General features: G+C 36.1%; 1 protein-coding gene across 1 annotated transcript in view; it reads right to left on the bottom strand.

Annotated features, from left to right (window-relative positions):
• ARFGEF1 (ADP ribosylation factor guanine nucleotide exchange factor 1) overlaps positions 1 to 16,768 on the bottom strand; it is a 155,815-nt gene that overhangs the window by 135,001 nt on the left and 4,046 nt on the right. The gene's annotated exons all lie outside the window — the stretch shown is intronic.

Genomic DNA, 16,768 nt, shown 5'->3' with positions numbered 1-16,768 from the left:
ACCCTGGGATCATGACCTGAGCCAACAGCAGATGCTTAACTGACTGAGCCACCCAAGTGCCCCTAATAAATTGGACTTAACAAAAACTAAAACTCTGTTTTGTGAAAGGCACTGTTTAAAAAATGAAAAGGTAGGCTACAGAAGTTATTTGCAAGTCACATATCTGACAATGGACTTGTGTGGATGTATATATATGTATTTTTAAATAAATGAAATACACACACACACTCTCTTAAAACTCAACAGTAAGAAAACAAATAACCAAATTAAAAAATGAGCAAAAGACTTAAGACACTTCACCAAAAGGATGTAACGTGGCAAATAAATACATGAAAAGATGTTCAACATCGGCAGCCATTAAGAAAATGACGTGAGAACCATAATGATATGCTACTATACACTATTAAGATAGATAGTTTAAAAATAGTTAAAATATAGACACCAAGAAGAGCTAGTGAAGATATGGAGCAACTGGAACTCTCCAAGAGTGATGATGAAAATGTGAAATGGTATAGCCACTTTGGAAAACAGTTTGGAAGTTTCTTATAAAGTTAAACATATACTTACCATATGACCCAGCAGCCCCACTCCTGGGTACCTACCCTAGAGAAATGAAAACTTATGTTCAAATAAAAATCTATACATGAATGTTTACAGCAGCTCTAGTCATACTAACAAAAACTGGAAACAATTCAAATGTCCTTTTTCAATGGGTGACAGATAAACTGTAGTACATGCATACAATGGACTATTTAACTCAGCAATAAAAAGGAACAGACTTAATACATGCAGCAACTTGGATGAATCTCAAAGACACGCTGAATGAAAAAAGCCAAACTCAAAGCTTACATACTATATGATTTGATATATGTGACATTCTCAAAAAGACAAAATTATAGTGATACAGAACAGAGCAGTGACTGTCAGGGATTAGAAATGGGGAGAAGTTTGTGACTACAAGGAAGTAGCAAGAGAGTTTTTTATGGGGTGCTAGAACTATTTGATGACTGTGGTAGAGCTTACATAAATCTTCACATATAAAATTCATGTAAATGTACACACACACACACACACACACACACACACACACACGAGTCTCAATTTTACTTACATTAATGTAAAATACAAAATTAAAAAGCAAAATAAAGATGCTCAGGCCCATACCCACACTTAGCGAAACAGGATCTCCAGTATTGTGATGCAGCTGACTGCATTTTTAAGACACTCCACAGGTGCTCTTGGTGTATAACCAAGGATGAGAACAGCTGTAATTCCTTGAACCTGATTTCTCTATTCCTTCTGTTACATCTTTAGGTCAGGCTCTTATCTCTCACCAGGCCTCACCTCTCTTCTTGAGCCCTACTACATTAGTGCCAGAATGACCTTTGGCAGGATAAATTTCAAGTTCCTCAGCACAAAACATTCCAAGATTTGACCCCTGTCAACCACTCTCATCTCTCTGTATGCCCTTCCTTGTATTCCACACTCCAATATTAAAAGAACACTCTAAATCCCCGGAAGTGACCTGCTATTTCACACCTCTAGGCTTTTTGCTCAAACTACATTACCTGCCTGGAATTCTACCCCCACCACAAATTTGCCTGTCACGTACCTTTTAAGACTGGTTCAGTTACATGTTTTATGTCATTCCCAACTAAAAATCTTTCAGTAGTTTTCTGTCCATGTTCACCATCACCTATAACACTGACCACAAGCCTCATCTCCTACCATTCCTGCCCCACACTTAAGACTCTTAAAATGACAATCTTCTTAGTAACTCTCTCCCAAACTTCATGTTTTTTCAGCTACTCATGCCTTAGCTAATGATACTCCTTCCCAAGAATAGTTTTCACCCACCCATTTTTTCCTAACACATATTCATCCTTCTAGAATAAACAGCTGTCATCTCTGAAAGTCATCCCCTGTACGTCCAGGCTAAGAGAATTACACTTCTCTATCTCCAGAGCCTCTCTGGTTATCATTGTCAGCACCTACCTTATTACACTGAAATTATTTCGTGTGTTCATCTCTCTCAATTTGCTTCTTAACAGCAAAGGCTATCCTTTAGATCTTTATATTACTAAGGCTTAGCATAAAATCTGGAACAAACAGGTCCTTAACAAATGTTTCTTGAAGAAATAAATAAATGAGAGCAAATTTACCAGGCAATTTAATATACATCTCCTTTTCTCCAAAAGGACCTAACTGGCTAACTATATGCTGATAATACCTAAACCTCTATCTACAGCTCAGCTGTCTCTCTCCTCAGCTTTTGTCATGTTATAAACAATTGTCAACTAAGCATCTTTATTTAGATGTCCCACATGTACCTTGAGATCAATTTAACCAAAACTGAATCCATATTCTTCCTCAATTCCTTCTCTTAAATGTGGTCATTTCCTTGGTAAATGGATCCAATAGCCCCAAATCACATTAGAAACCTCAATCATCCTAAATGCCTTCCTTTCCCTCATTTCTCACACCCAGTTTTGAAGTCCTGCTGATTTACTGAGATCTAAGCTCTCTGTATGCGCCTGAAGTTCACGCCTCTGCTTCTTCAAATCTGGGCTATACCAACAGTTATTAATATAACGGTCTTACTAAATGGGCAGAAGACATGAACAGACATTTCTCCAAAGATGACATACAAATGGCCAACAGACACATGAAAAAATGCTCATCATCACTCAGCAGCGTGAAAATACAAATCAAAACCACAATGAGGTAACAACTTACACTGGTCAGAATAGCTAAAATTAACAAATCAGGAAACAACGAATGTGAGAAAGGGGAACCCTCTTATGCTCCTGGTGGGAAGGCCAGCTGGTGCAGCCACTCCAGAAAACAGTATGGAGGTTCCTCAAGAAGGTAAAAATAGAACTACCCTATGAGCCAGCAATTGCACTACTAGATATTTACCCAAAGGATACAAACAGAGTGATCCAAAGGGGCACATGCACCCCAATGTTTATAGCAGCAATGTCCACAATAGCCAAACTATGGAAAAAGCCTATATGTCCCTCGACAGATGAATAAAGAAAATGTGGTATATATGTACAACGGAGTATTACTCAGCCATCAAAAAAAAAAAAAAGAAATCCTTACTTTCTGCAGCAACATGGATGGAACTAGAGGGCATTATGCTAAGTGAAGTAAGTCAATCAGAGAAAGACAAATACCATATGATTGCACTCATGTGGAATTTAAGAAACAAAACAGAGGGTCATAGGGGAAGGGAGGGAAAAATAAGACAAAATCAGAGAGGGAGATAAGCCGTAAGAGACTCTTGGGGCGCCTGGGTGGCACAGCGGTTAAGCGTCTGCCTTCGGCTCAGGGCGTGATCCCAGCGTTATGGGATCGAGCCCCACATCAGGCTCCTATGCTATGGTGCTGCTTCTTCCTCTCCCACTCCCCCTGCTTGTGTTCCCTCTCTCGCTGGCTGTCTCTATCTCTGTCAAATAAATAAATAAACAAAATCTTAAAAAAAAAAGTCATGAGACTCTTAACTATAGGAAACAAATTGAGGGTTGCTGGAGGGGAGGTAGGTGTGGGGATGGGTAACTGGGTGATGGGCATTAAGGAGGGCACATGATGTAATGAGCACTGGGTGTTATATGCAACTGATAAATCACTAAACTCTAGCTCTGAAACTAATAATGCACTACAGGTTAGTTAATTGAATTTAAATAAAATTAAATATATATATGTATGTATAAAGGTCTTACTGCCTACAGTTCTGAACCTAGGCAATTTATGTTTTATAATGCCAACAGTGATCTTTCTGAACTGCAACACCATCACTTCACTCCTTTGTTTGGCACTCTACAGTCTACATAAGAAAAAGTCTAAACTCCTCCAGCATGGTATAAAAGATCTTCTTCTGCCCCCTGCTGTCTTCCCCAGACTCCTTTCTCTCCTTATCCACTCTATCAAACTACACCCTACAGCCACACGGAACTTCTTACATTTCCTAAGGGATAGTCATACTAACTCATACATCTATGCTCAAGTAACTCATTCTGTCTATAATGTTCTTCCACAGTACAGTCATCTAGTGATCTTGCAAGCCTGAGGTCTAAGGTAGATTCCACTATAAAGCTCTCACACAACCACTACTGTTGGAAAGAACTGATCAATTCTTACTTTGGGTTTCCATCAATTTTATATGTGTCTACAATAGCACATATGTATCACCTATAACATCGTTCATTGCAATCTATTTCCCCCAAAAACACTAAAAGCTGCTTGAAGGCAAGGGCCATACATGATCTCTAGCATCCACAGTATCTAATAAAATTATAAGACACATTGAAGTTCAAAAAATGTTTGTTTATTAATGCAGGCTAATAATCCTGGCTTTTAACCATGTGGTAAAACCAACAGTTCACAATGACAAAACTTAATACACAAAACATTATGTAGTCCCAAATAGCCACACAGAGGCAAAATCCACTAATTCACCTTTTTAACAGAAAATAGCTAATAATTAGCATTATCCCCAAACACACAAAACAAGCTATCACCAACAAATTTTTTAAAACGCTGACATATTTTACATAGTATACATTGTTCCTACGTGCAGCAAAGTAAAGCTTGTTTTTAATACTTTCTCACTTCACCATTCTGCACCTTTCTATCTATTCTTTCTTACCAACAACCTCATGCTATCCTTAGGTTATGTAAAGGAGCTTGTTTCAGGCCTGTCCCAGTTCTGTAATGTCCCATGTTCCAAAATTAATCCATCCTCTCTTCTTTTTCTCTTATTCTCTCAATAGGCAAAACTCAGGTTGATGGTGAATCTAAGGACAGCACCAACAAATGAATAACTAATATGTTTAATATTCCCAAACATTATCTGCATTTTAAAAGTTAATTATAAATGTAAATAAACATTGCGTTGGTATAATATGAGAGAAGATTTTTGAAGAGAAATTTACCAATGGGTAAGGAAGGGAAAGAACACAAAGTTACTGACTAACCAAGTTGTAACTGCATTACAATAGAATGAACACAAATTCTGGCACACTGATTTCAGGCAAGCATTTATCAATATAAGAGAATAACAACATCTACAACTCACAATATTATTCTGTGACTCAACTGGAATATACAGGAAAATACTTAATAAATGACAGAGTCTATGTATAGTTGATTCTTGAAGAGGGGCTTAAACTGCCCAGGCCCACTTACACTGGTTTTATTTTGTTTTGTTGAGAACTGAGAGCAAAAGCCATAGGGCATTTATTTACAACCGCTCACTCCAATCTTCACAGGACTGAATGGAAGACAACTGGCACACAGGTCATGCATGCCTTCCGTCCTCTTAGTACTAAAGGGAGGCCTGCTCAGACCGTGAGCAGCCCCCTCTCCCTCCCCTGTGGCCCAGGACCAGGCAGAACCGTAAGCTGCCCTGACTGCTGAGCTGGGTCAAGCACCATGGCTGGTCGGCAAAAGGCCATGCTGAAACAGAAAAACACACCTAGGGGGCAGGGTAGGCGCCACTCTGGGAGCCCTTCTCCTTCCCAGTGCCCTTAGCAGGACTGTAGGCCAGAATACTGCAGCCTTTGGGGCCCCTCCCAGGCAGCCAGCCCCATCCCATTCCCAACCTCCCAATGGGCACACTCAACGCATGGCTGGCAGCAACCAATGGCCACAGTCCAGTCATAGACTTCCAGGCAGATGGGCCCATGGCGCTGCACTGCGCCTCCAGGCCATCGTTGCCACCTGAGGCCAGCCCAGCATCTGTCCCTGCTAAGCCAAGTCCACCAGCCTCTGGTACATTGCCAACTCTGGGCCAGACCCACCCCATGGCTCCTGGACCTTCTAAAAGCAGAGTTTTTTGTGTTGTTTTTTTTTTTTCCAGAAAATGTAAGTACAGTACTTAAATGTATTTCTCTGATAAATTTCTCAACATTTTCTTTTTCTAGCTTACTTTATTATAAGAAAACAGTATGATAGATTTAACACACAAAATATGTGTTAGTCAACTGTTTATGTTATCAGTAAGGCTTCCAGCCAACAGTACACTATTAGTAAAGTTTTGGGGGAGTTTTGACTGTGCAGGGGTGTCAGTGCCCCAATTCCCATCTTGTTCAAAGGTCAGCTGTAATTGAAAAGAACTTGGTATTCAACTCCAGAAAAGATGTAGACCCAAGAATTTGCAAGCCTAAGTCTATACCAGTTATCACTAATGGACTTTTTTATAAACATCAGGAAACCTCTGTTCTTCAATCAATTTTCATACCTTTTCTAAATGGGTTGAGAAGGCTACAATGGATACAACACATGGAGAGGAGATCTTCTAAAACCTGTAAACTTTTCTTGGCTTAGGGTTTATCTGAGGTAAAAACTAAGGCGTCCTTTGTGTTTTCAAAGATACAGCAACCAGTGGAGTTTTCTAAGACTTTTTAATTCTCATATGGTATTTAGATAGATTACCAGAGATATAAATTATAAGTAGTTCCTAGTCAAAAGTCTGTTTGAGACCAGTTATTGTCTCCCATTTTGAGTAATCAAAATGAGAAAGAGCATGATGGTACTGTATTACCTGAAAGAATTTCTTTCTTATTATTATTAGTTAATGAGTGATGAAGCCTAGGGTACAATTTTTAACAGATAATTAGGTGTCTCTCAGCAATACCAAAGACATATTTAAACCGTCCCTGTGTTGACTACCTGGCTGACATGGTGGTAAATAAATGTGACTATCACTCAATCAGCTAGCTTTGATATCCTCCATCTTCTTTCTTGGTTTCATTTTTTACTTCAATATGAAGACCACACTACTTATCTTTGTGGGTTTTTTTTTTTTTTCTCTTTCCTCCTTTCTCTACATTTAAATACCACATGCTTGGAGAGGAAAACAAATAATATTTTTGCATTATACTTGTCTAACAACCTTACAGGTATATCATAGTTCTACTGCAAAACAAGACAATGAAAGGGGTCTCTCAATATATTTGTCAAAATTTCCTTATATTTGTAACACTTTTTCTATGAATACCTATATATACTTGTCTAAAGATAAATACTATTATATAATAAGATTATATAGCTTTTATATATTTCCACTCATTTATCTTCCTATATCAATGAATGTATTTCCAGCACGTCACTATTCAGTGCTTTGTAGTAATCCAAATACCATTATTTATTTAACCCATCCCATATCGTTGACAACTTACTTTCAACTTTTAGCAATCATAAAGAACACGATGGATAAATTTGTACAGATATCTTCACAACATGTCTGATTATTTTCTCACAATTTTTAGATGTTATTTGAAGCGAATAAAAATATTATTCGACGTAAAGGGGATGAGAGAAAGGAGTGGACAGATGAAAGAGACAGGGAAAGGAGAGGAAAAATAAGACAGAAGCAGGTAAGGCACAGATTTAAAAAAAAAAGATGTGAAACTATATTTTTTATTATCAGAGTTGCTGTTGCTGTTCTATCATTTTCAGCAAATTTGTATTACTTAGGTTTACCTAGGGTAAAACTCTTCCCTGCAGTCTTAAACTAAACTTAAAATTCCTTCTTTGGAAGCTTATTTTCTCTGCCTAGATACTTATGGGATTTATTTTTTTATCCTTAATTTTAAAGACTATCCATAGATTGAAAGCTTGTGAGAATCTCTTTATATTGAGTTTTTTTCTTCCTAGAATATGATAGTTTGCATGCACAGGTGTCATTTCAATGCAGTCATTTCAATGTTTCTGGTTATTACTTTGTTCGCAATTTCAAATTATTTATTTATTTATTTATTTTTAGGAAAAAAGAATTATCCCTATGTTAGACAGCTTTGTTAGAAACCTAGGATATCTCTGATCCCTTTAGCTTCTTCTCATTCCTTCCAGATCTAGAAAGAGATTGCCATTATTCTGATTTTTCACAATGTAGTCGATTTTCTTCCCTTTCCACGATTTAATGATCATTTGGGAGGTCACATCAAGGGATATTAATCAGGTGCATGGTTACTTTCTGATGATTTTTAAATTGCCTCAATTTCTTTATATGTTTTTATGAATCAAGAATGGATTAATATATCAATGCTCATAAGATGCTGAGGTTTGAAAAGGAAGAGGAAGAGAGATAAGGAGGATCAGGTAGGAAATGAAAGTAAAAGGAGTGGTTCCAAAAAAAGGAACTGAAATATTGTAATTTTTTAGTGAAAATTTCAGGATAAAAGTTTAAAAAATAAACATGGAAAACTGAGGAACAGCAAACATTCTTGACATTTAATTTCCAAACTCAAAGATATTTTCATTTTCTTACACATCTATTAGAAAGCCAAATTATTAACAGCGACTATCCTAGACAAAATATTTGGGGATATTAATTGAATGAATCAACAAAAACTTTACATTAAGAAATTTTAGTCAAGCAAACTAATGAGAGATCTTAATTACAGAGAATAGCATTAGGCATGCATGAGTGGCAATCAAAGCTCCTTATTTGCTATTAGTCGAAGATCACATAACTTCAATAAATGTTAAAGAGAGAAAACTTCAATGAGTATTTTCAAAAGCATTTTATCACATCTTATTCCATCAGTCATTCTCAATTTAAATTAGCATAGTGCCTAACATGGTATCTGATTGATGAGTCCTCAATGCCACTTGTTTATATTTTTTGTAAGTGGTATTCAATGAGACTAAACTGGTAGAAACCATTCAGGGGGAGCGTTAAAAAAATTCAAGGGATATTCAATTTAAGATTTAAAACTGCTCAGTAAATATTCACAAATATGATTTTAATTTAGTACTAAAACAGAAAAAGACTAATCTTTCCTAAAGACATTTTTCATTCAAACCAAGAAAAACCAACCAAACAAAAATAATTACAATGATGATAATCTGAATGCCTAACTTTTGTATAGGAAAATCAGATTTTGGCATATTAATTAAGTATGCTTTTTGAAATGTAAAAGGAAATTATGAACTGAAAAATATTTGTTTTAACTATTTCAAAAGGAATATAACTCAATGAATATATAATCACATATAGAAGTTTAAGATACCATACTTTGGCATATTTGTTGACTTTTTAAGGGAAGGAAGTGTGTGCTACATATTAACCCAAAAAAATACCTCTCCTCCTAATTTGCCATTCAAGAGTCTTCTCCAATAGCCATAGAAATGGGGGTTGGAGCGAGAACAGAGAGAATAAAATAACTTTCACTTCATATATACAAACACAGAGATTCATCACTGCATTTATAAAAACAAATACATTCTAAGTTTAATTTCTGTCCATGTATCTTGTAGCAAAACAGTCATAGTTTTATAGTATTCACTATGAAACTTCTGTTCTCTAATCATAATAAAATCCCTATTTTGGACACTGATATATATTTTAAAAGCTTACTTATTAAGTCTTAATTGTTAATTTAATTATTAACTGGTATCAAACATATTACACTTTTTCTTTTTTTTTTTACACTTTATTTCTATTCATTATTAGAAGATCCATGTGGTTCCATTTTCATTTCTAAAGATACAACTAGCACATTAGAAATTACACATAAGCTTTGGCTTGTCAACGCATTAACACATTCTCAATTACTATGTAAGAATTAAAATTTAGGGAACAAAGCATGAGAACCCAACAAAATAGGTAAAATAACTTCCTTCAACCTATAATACTTTTTATTTTATATATAAAAATAAAATGTAAGGCTAAGCATTTATTGATAAAATGCTAAAAGTAGGCATTAAAGAACAAAAAATAAAATACTAAAATACGGGGTAAAAGCAATATTATAAAAAAATAAATAAGAGACGAGGACTAATCAATCCTACCAGATACCATGTTAGGCACTATGCTAATAAAAATTGAGAATGATCAATAATATAAGAAGTAATAAAATGCTTTTTAACTTCATAACTGCTTTTTACCACCTGACTATCAATTCAAAGGGAGAAAATGAACCTATTAAATACCTGCTATTATACCCTAATAAATTCAAGAAGATAAGCACCAAAAAAAGTCAAAATCTGTAAGAAACAAAAGTATACACATTCTAATAATAAAGAGGAGTTTTAGGTCTTTGTTTTCTACTTTTAGAATAGAAAAAAAAAAACTGCAAAGGAAAGATGAAAAGGAATGGTTACATAAAAATAGGTCAAAACCAATAAATCTAAAGAGAATGAATACTCTTGTCTTGCTCAGCAGATGGCTGTGTACTTGCACCCAGCACAGGTAGAGTACATTTATGACAATTCTACCTAAGGAACAAGAGCCATAACGATCACACTCTAACCCAGCAAACCCAATCTTAGTGTTTACTGTAAATAATTCCGCACACATAACACTAAATGAATCTTGCAGGGATTAATAAAAAATATATGTATATAAAAAGTCTGTGTAGCAAAATTTAAATGTAAATGTCCCCAAACTCAAAAAACACTTTAGAACAGGACACAGGGATGCCTGGGTGGCTCAGTGGGTTAAGTATCCACCTTCAGCTCAGATTATGATCTCAGGGTCCCGGGATCCAGCCCAGAGTCAGGCTCCCTGCTCAGTGGGGAGCCTGCTTCCCCCCTCTTCCCTGATTGTGCTATCTCTGTCTCTCTCAAATAAATAAAATCTTAAAAACAAACACACACACACAAAACAGGACACATTATTAAAATGCTCGGTAGAAAGACAAAATACATATATGGAAAATGCATATGAAATAATGATGAGAGACTATACAACTGAAAATTATGACAATTACACAAAAATTGTATTTATTTATTTAAGTTTTATTTACTTACTTTAGAGAGAGAGCATGGGCATACTGGGGTGGGAGCAAGGGGAGAGGGAGAAACATAATTTCAAGTAGACTCCTGCTGAGCAAAGAGACCCATACAGGGCTGGATCTCACAACCCTGAGATCATGACCTGAGCCAAAATCAACAGTTGGACAATTAACCAACTGAGCCACCCAGGCACCCCACAGTAATTATATACTTATGAAAGCCACTGAGTTTATGGAGACTCATTTGACTGTTTAAACACATATATGGTACACTCAATAAAGGAAGCTCAAATCAAACTGGGTCTGAAAAGTTAGGATAAAGAGAACTTTTATTAGTTTTCTAGGGCTGTGTTAACAAATTATACCACAAACTTGGTGGCTTAGAACAACAGAAATTTGTTCTCACGGTTCTGGAGCCCAGATATCTGAGCTATACTATCTCTGAAGGCTCCAGGAAATAATTCTTGCTTCTTTCCAGCTTCTGGTGTCTACAGGCGTTCCTTGGCTTATTTATGGCAGCATAACTCCATAAATATAAACAACCAATTATTTTTAGGTATAACAAAGTCTTACTTCCTATAAGATAACACTTTAATAAAATTTTGTTTTTATTTCAATTCTTTTTTTTTTTTTTAAAGATTTTATTTATTTATTTGACAGAGATAGAGATAGCCAGCGAGAGAGGGAACACAAGCAGGGGGAAGGGAGAGGAAGAAGCAGGCTCATAGCGGAGGAGCCCGACGTGGGGCTCGATCCCATAATGCTGGGATCACGCCCTGAGCCGAAGGCAGACGCTTAACCGCTGTGCCACCCAGGCGCCCCTATTTCAATTCTTAAAATGATTTGGAAATGCTACAAAATATTAAGATAAAAAGAGTATTTTTTAAAAGACAAGGAACTCAAGTACTGCCAGAATCCTTGGGAATGTCACAGGGCACTTGAATTTTCCAAATGGCTTAAATTATTAAAATCTTACTTTAAAATTTTGTTTAAAATCTTACATACAAAGAAACACACACGAATCTGGTTGACTTAAGCAAAACACAAAATAAAATGTTTTTTTGTATGACAGACTCAGAGATGCCATTATTAACATAGTACATTACTACCTTGAGAGTCACTGATATGTAAAGAGCAGTACACTTCTGTACCGCTGTTAGATAGTCGTTTCTTTGTTATGTATTTTGCCCTTTCTCTTTCTTAACAGTAACTTTGTTGCCATGGAGGCCCTTCTTTCCCTTTTTGTAATTTGTAAACAAAGATTTGTGGGTAAGGGTGCACGTCAGGTCTACCACATTAGGACAAAAAGACTCACTCATATCCTAATTCTACCAAACACAAGCTCTAAACATCAGTTTCTTCATTTGCAAACCGCAGATAATAATAGCACCTAAACATACAGGGTTGTTTAGAGGACAAACTGAGATAAAGACAATAAAGTAACTGGCACAGAACTTGGCATACAATAAACAATAAATGTAAACTATTTCTTTTTCCTTCTTATTACTGCCTTAGAAATTAACTACCTCAATTTTTGAAGACTACATCTGTGTGTGTGTGTGTGTGTGTGTGTGTGTGTGTGTGTGTGGTATGTTGTCAGAATAAAGTCTGGAAAAAACATCTCAAAAAGTTAATAGTGTTTCAAAGAAATAACACTTCATATCAACTAAGATGGCAAAAATAAAAGACAGTAATAATGTCTGGCCAGCAAGGACGCATGAGAGACCCTCCTACGTTGCTGATAGGGATATAAAAGGGTGCAGCCACTTTGGAAAACAACTTCGTTTCTTAAAAAGTTAAACACAGATTTATCATATGACACAGCAATTCTACTCTTAGGTAGTAACTATGTAAAAGAAAAATTTAGGTCCACATAAAGACTTACACTCAAATATTCACAGTAGCATTATTCATTCAACCCAAATGTCCATCAACTGGTGAATAAACAAAATGTGGTCATCCACACTCTGGCATACTGTTCATTAATAAAAAGAAATAAAACACTGATACATGCTACAACATGAATGAACCTCAAAACATTACACTGAATCAAAGAAGCCAGACACAAAAGACCCTATCTGTACGATGATACTTGAAAGAAATAGACAGAAAAGGTTAATCTAGACACAAGAAGCAGATTAGTGGATACCTAGAGCTGCAGGTGGTATCAGGGATTAACTGTAAACAGGCACTAGGGATCCTACTGGGGTAATGGAAGTGTTCTGAAACTGGATTATGGTTATGGCTGGATAACTCAATGAATTTAGTAAAAATCATTACATTTAAAATGGGCAGATTTGGGGACGTCTGACTGGCTCAGTCAGAAGAGCATGCAACTCTTGATCTTGGGGTTGTGAGTTTGAGCCCCATGTTCGTTGTGGAGATTAAATAATTTTTTTAAATGGGCAGATTTTATACTATATTTTATACTATATTTTATACTAAAGTTAGCAATGGCTATCTTCACCTAACAGTGTCATGGGTGACTTTCTCCCCCCAGTATTACTTTGAAAATGGTTTGAAGAAAAGGTTTTGTTTATTTGAAACAAACAAAAAGAGTAAACTGCCAAATATTGGATCTATGTATAATTAAAAGTGAACAGGGTAAAGTGAACAGGGTAAAGACACTGGGATTCTCCTCTGAATAAAGTACTTGGCCTTCATGATACCTATTTTGCTTATATTTTTATTATTTCTCATTCCTTAGCAACGTTCTAGATAGATAAAGTTATTCAACAACTAAGTGATTCAAAGTTGAGAGAAAAATATTAAATGCCCCACATGAATTTTTCTACAGATACTTCCAGAGGTAATACCGTGATATGAAATATTTTATAGATTGTTTCTCACAATCTTTCCTGGATGAGAAGATAACATAGGCTATATAGACCTATGTAGTTATGCCAAGTCTAAATTTAAGCAAAACAAAAATACTAAAAGAACACAAACCTTTTAAATACTTGGTCACAGCACCCTTTATTAAAGAACTTTTCAAGAGACTCACACACACACACACCTCAGAATAACTATTTTCTAGATTTATGAAACCAGCTCTTCATTTGACTGTTTAAACACATACAAGTGTTTATATAAATGGAAAGCTCAAATCTGAAAAGTTAGGATAAAGAGAACTTTTATTAGTCCTCTAGGGCTGCATTAACAAATTAACACAAACCTGTTGGCTTAAAACAGAAATTTCTTCTCACAGTTCCGGAGCCCAGACACCCGAGCTATCCTATCTCTGAAGGCTCCAGGAAAGAATCCTTCTTGCCTCTTCTTAGCTTCTGGTGACTACAGGCGTTCCTTGGCTTATTTATGACAGCATAACTCCAATTTCTACCTCCATTTTCACATGGCCTTCTTCCTTCATGTGTCTCCCTGTCCCTTCCTCCACTTGTAAGGACACCAGTCACTGGATTTAGGATCCACCCTAAATCCAAGATGATTTCATCTGCAGATCCTCAACTAAGTAAATCTGCAAAGATCCTATCCCCAAAAGGGACTAGGCCAGTTGCTGATTAACTATGTTAAAAAGTTCATTCTCTTAGGAAAATACCTCACCGAAAAAACCTAACAATTCAAGTTTAAAATTGTTTTGTACATTCTCAGTTGGAAATATCCTATCATTTTAATCGTGTCCTTTTCTCAGTAGAAAACATCCTATTATATTATCAGGAAATTCTATCATTAAAAAACTTATAAAATACATATAAAGGGTTGGATGACAACCCTTTATATGTTTTACTCTAACAACTTATTGCGCAAAGGTTATTTCTCTCCTGGTGTTCCTCATCATGGTGAATGCCCTAAGAACCCTGTAGCTCTGGCTACTAGACCGTTGTCATACAAGCAACCCACCAGCAAATCCTGTGGACTCCTTGAAAATATATTCCAAATGCAACCAATTCTCACTCTCCCCACCAGCCTAGTATAAATCACTACCAGTGAGCCCTTTAACATGTAAATCTGCTATATCATTCTCTTAAACAAAACTCTCCAGTGGCTTCCATCACAGATAAAATAAAATCCAAAGTCGCTCTCCTCTCCTATACCTCTCCCTCCTACCCTCTCTCAGCCACATAAACCTTTCATCCTGGAAAGCACCAATCATACACCTGTCTCACTGTTACCTCTATTTGTTTCATCCAGGTATCTGAAAGGCTGAATCTCTCTTTTCTGTCACTTCTCTGCTGAAATGTCACTTCATAGAAAGGCCTTTCCTGACAACCCTATCTAAAATTGCACTCCTGGGTCATTCTCCCTTTACCCTTCTGAACTACTGCTTCAGAAAATAACAATCCGACAATCCATGTTAGTTTTTTACTGTTAGCCTCAATTAACTAGAAAGTAAGTTCTGTGGAAAGCATGTTTGGTTCAGTGACGTATGACCAGCACTGAAATAATATCTGGCACACACTAGCTCAACTAATATCTAAATGAAGAACATACCTAACTTTGAATGGCGACAATAATTTTTTCATGTATTTTCCCTTTTCAAACATCCCCTCCTCCACTTTGCAGGAATATTATGACAAATATTTCCCCAAATTATTTCCCATTCACAATACATTTTTATTCTGCTTTGAAAAAACAATTACCAACAGACGTTTCTCTACAAGTTAAATATTACCAGGAGAGACAACTAGTTGCTTGCCATTAGATGGGATGGGAAACAAAGAGCTAGTAAGCAAACAGTCCTGTGACCTGATAACGTTCTTCCCAACTGCTCCTTATTTCTGACTTTCTTCACTGTCAACAGAACTGCTTTCCCAAAACACAATGACTGATCTGCAGAATGGTCTCATCTAAGAGCTATTATATCTACTGTATTATATCTATACCTTATCAGTGATTAGGGCCTTTCCTTCCCTTGAACAGTGTCCCAAAGTAAATTCCAAGGACCAATGTTTCACAGAGGTGTTAACAGACACTGAAAAGGGTCAAATAAATTAAGAAAACTTCAATAAGCAAAATAGAGTAGATATCTTTCTTAGAAGACTTTTCAGAATCTCAACTATGTTAATGTGCACTGTAAATCTTCACAATGGAAAGAATATACACTGAAACCCAAACTTATTTTTTTCAACTCAAACTCAACAGAATCTTTCATCAATCATTTAATTTCATTACTCTTTTTTCCTAGCTATCTCAAAAAATCTGGCAGCCTGACTTACTGAAAACACCTTTTACCTTAGATATCGAAGGAGGTTTAAAAGGAGATTTGCTAAAGGATTTAAATTACAATTAAAATGTTCACTGCAGGATATTATTTAGGAATAAATCACTTTTTTTTCATAAAAGTGAAGAGTAACAAAAATTGTATTACCAAAAGTAGCATAAAATTGGGGTCAACAGCACTCAAGTAATTCCCCTCCACCTACATATCCCTTTTTTATAACACTGCTAACCAAAATAAGGGTGGGATTGGAGGTACAGAAAGAAGTTCTATAAATTTTTAGACTAAATATTATATTTACATTTCTAGGAGTAACTATAACTATGGGTAACAGACTCCTAAATAAAAAAACTAAATCAGTAGGATCACTTTAGGATATGATAAACAACACAAATTCATATGCTGTCTGATGCAAAAATTACTTTCCTCACAAGTCTTCTTTCCTCCATCATTCTCCCATATCTCAAGGGATTGCACCCTCATGAATGCCCCTGCATGCCTCCCTTGCCTCTAAAACTTTCTTGTGATCACCTTTTCACTCCTATTCTATATCAGTGCCAGCTCCCAACCTTGAACTAGTTCATCCTAACATTTGCAGAATATCTTCGTCGGTATCTGATGTGAGAAGCAGAAGTTGAACTAGTCATAGCCCTAACATCAAAGAAACTTCTGAAACTTAAAGGCCTGACTGGAATATAGCCCGAATGTACCCTCCCCGTGAGACAAACAATGCTACCTTCAAGTCCCATCCTGCAACAATCCTAAATTTTTTGAAACTAAAAATAGCTCAGCTGTTGTCTCATCTGCCAGCAGATGGCCAGACTATTTTTAATTCAGGATTCTAGAG

This window comes from Ursus maritimus, unplaced genomic scaffold (genome assembly GCF_017311325.1).
Source record: "Ursus maritimus isolate PB19 unplaced genomic scaffold, ASM1731132v1 scaffold_9, whole genome shotgun sequence".
Lineage (NCBI taxonomy): Eukaryota > Metazoa > Chordata > Mammalia > Carnivora > Ursidae > Ursus > Ursus maritimus.
This window is presented reverse-complemented; position numbering and strand designations above follow the sequence as displayed.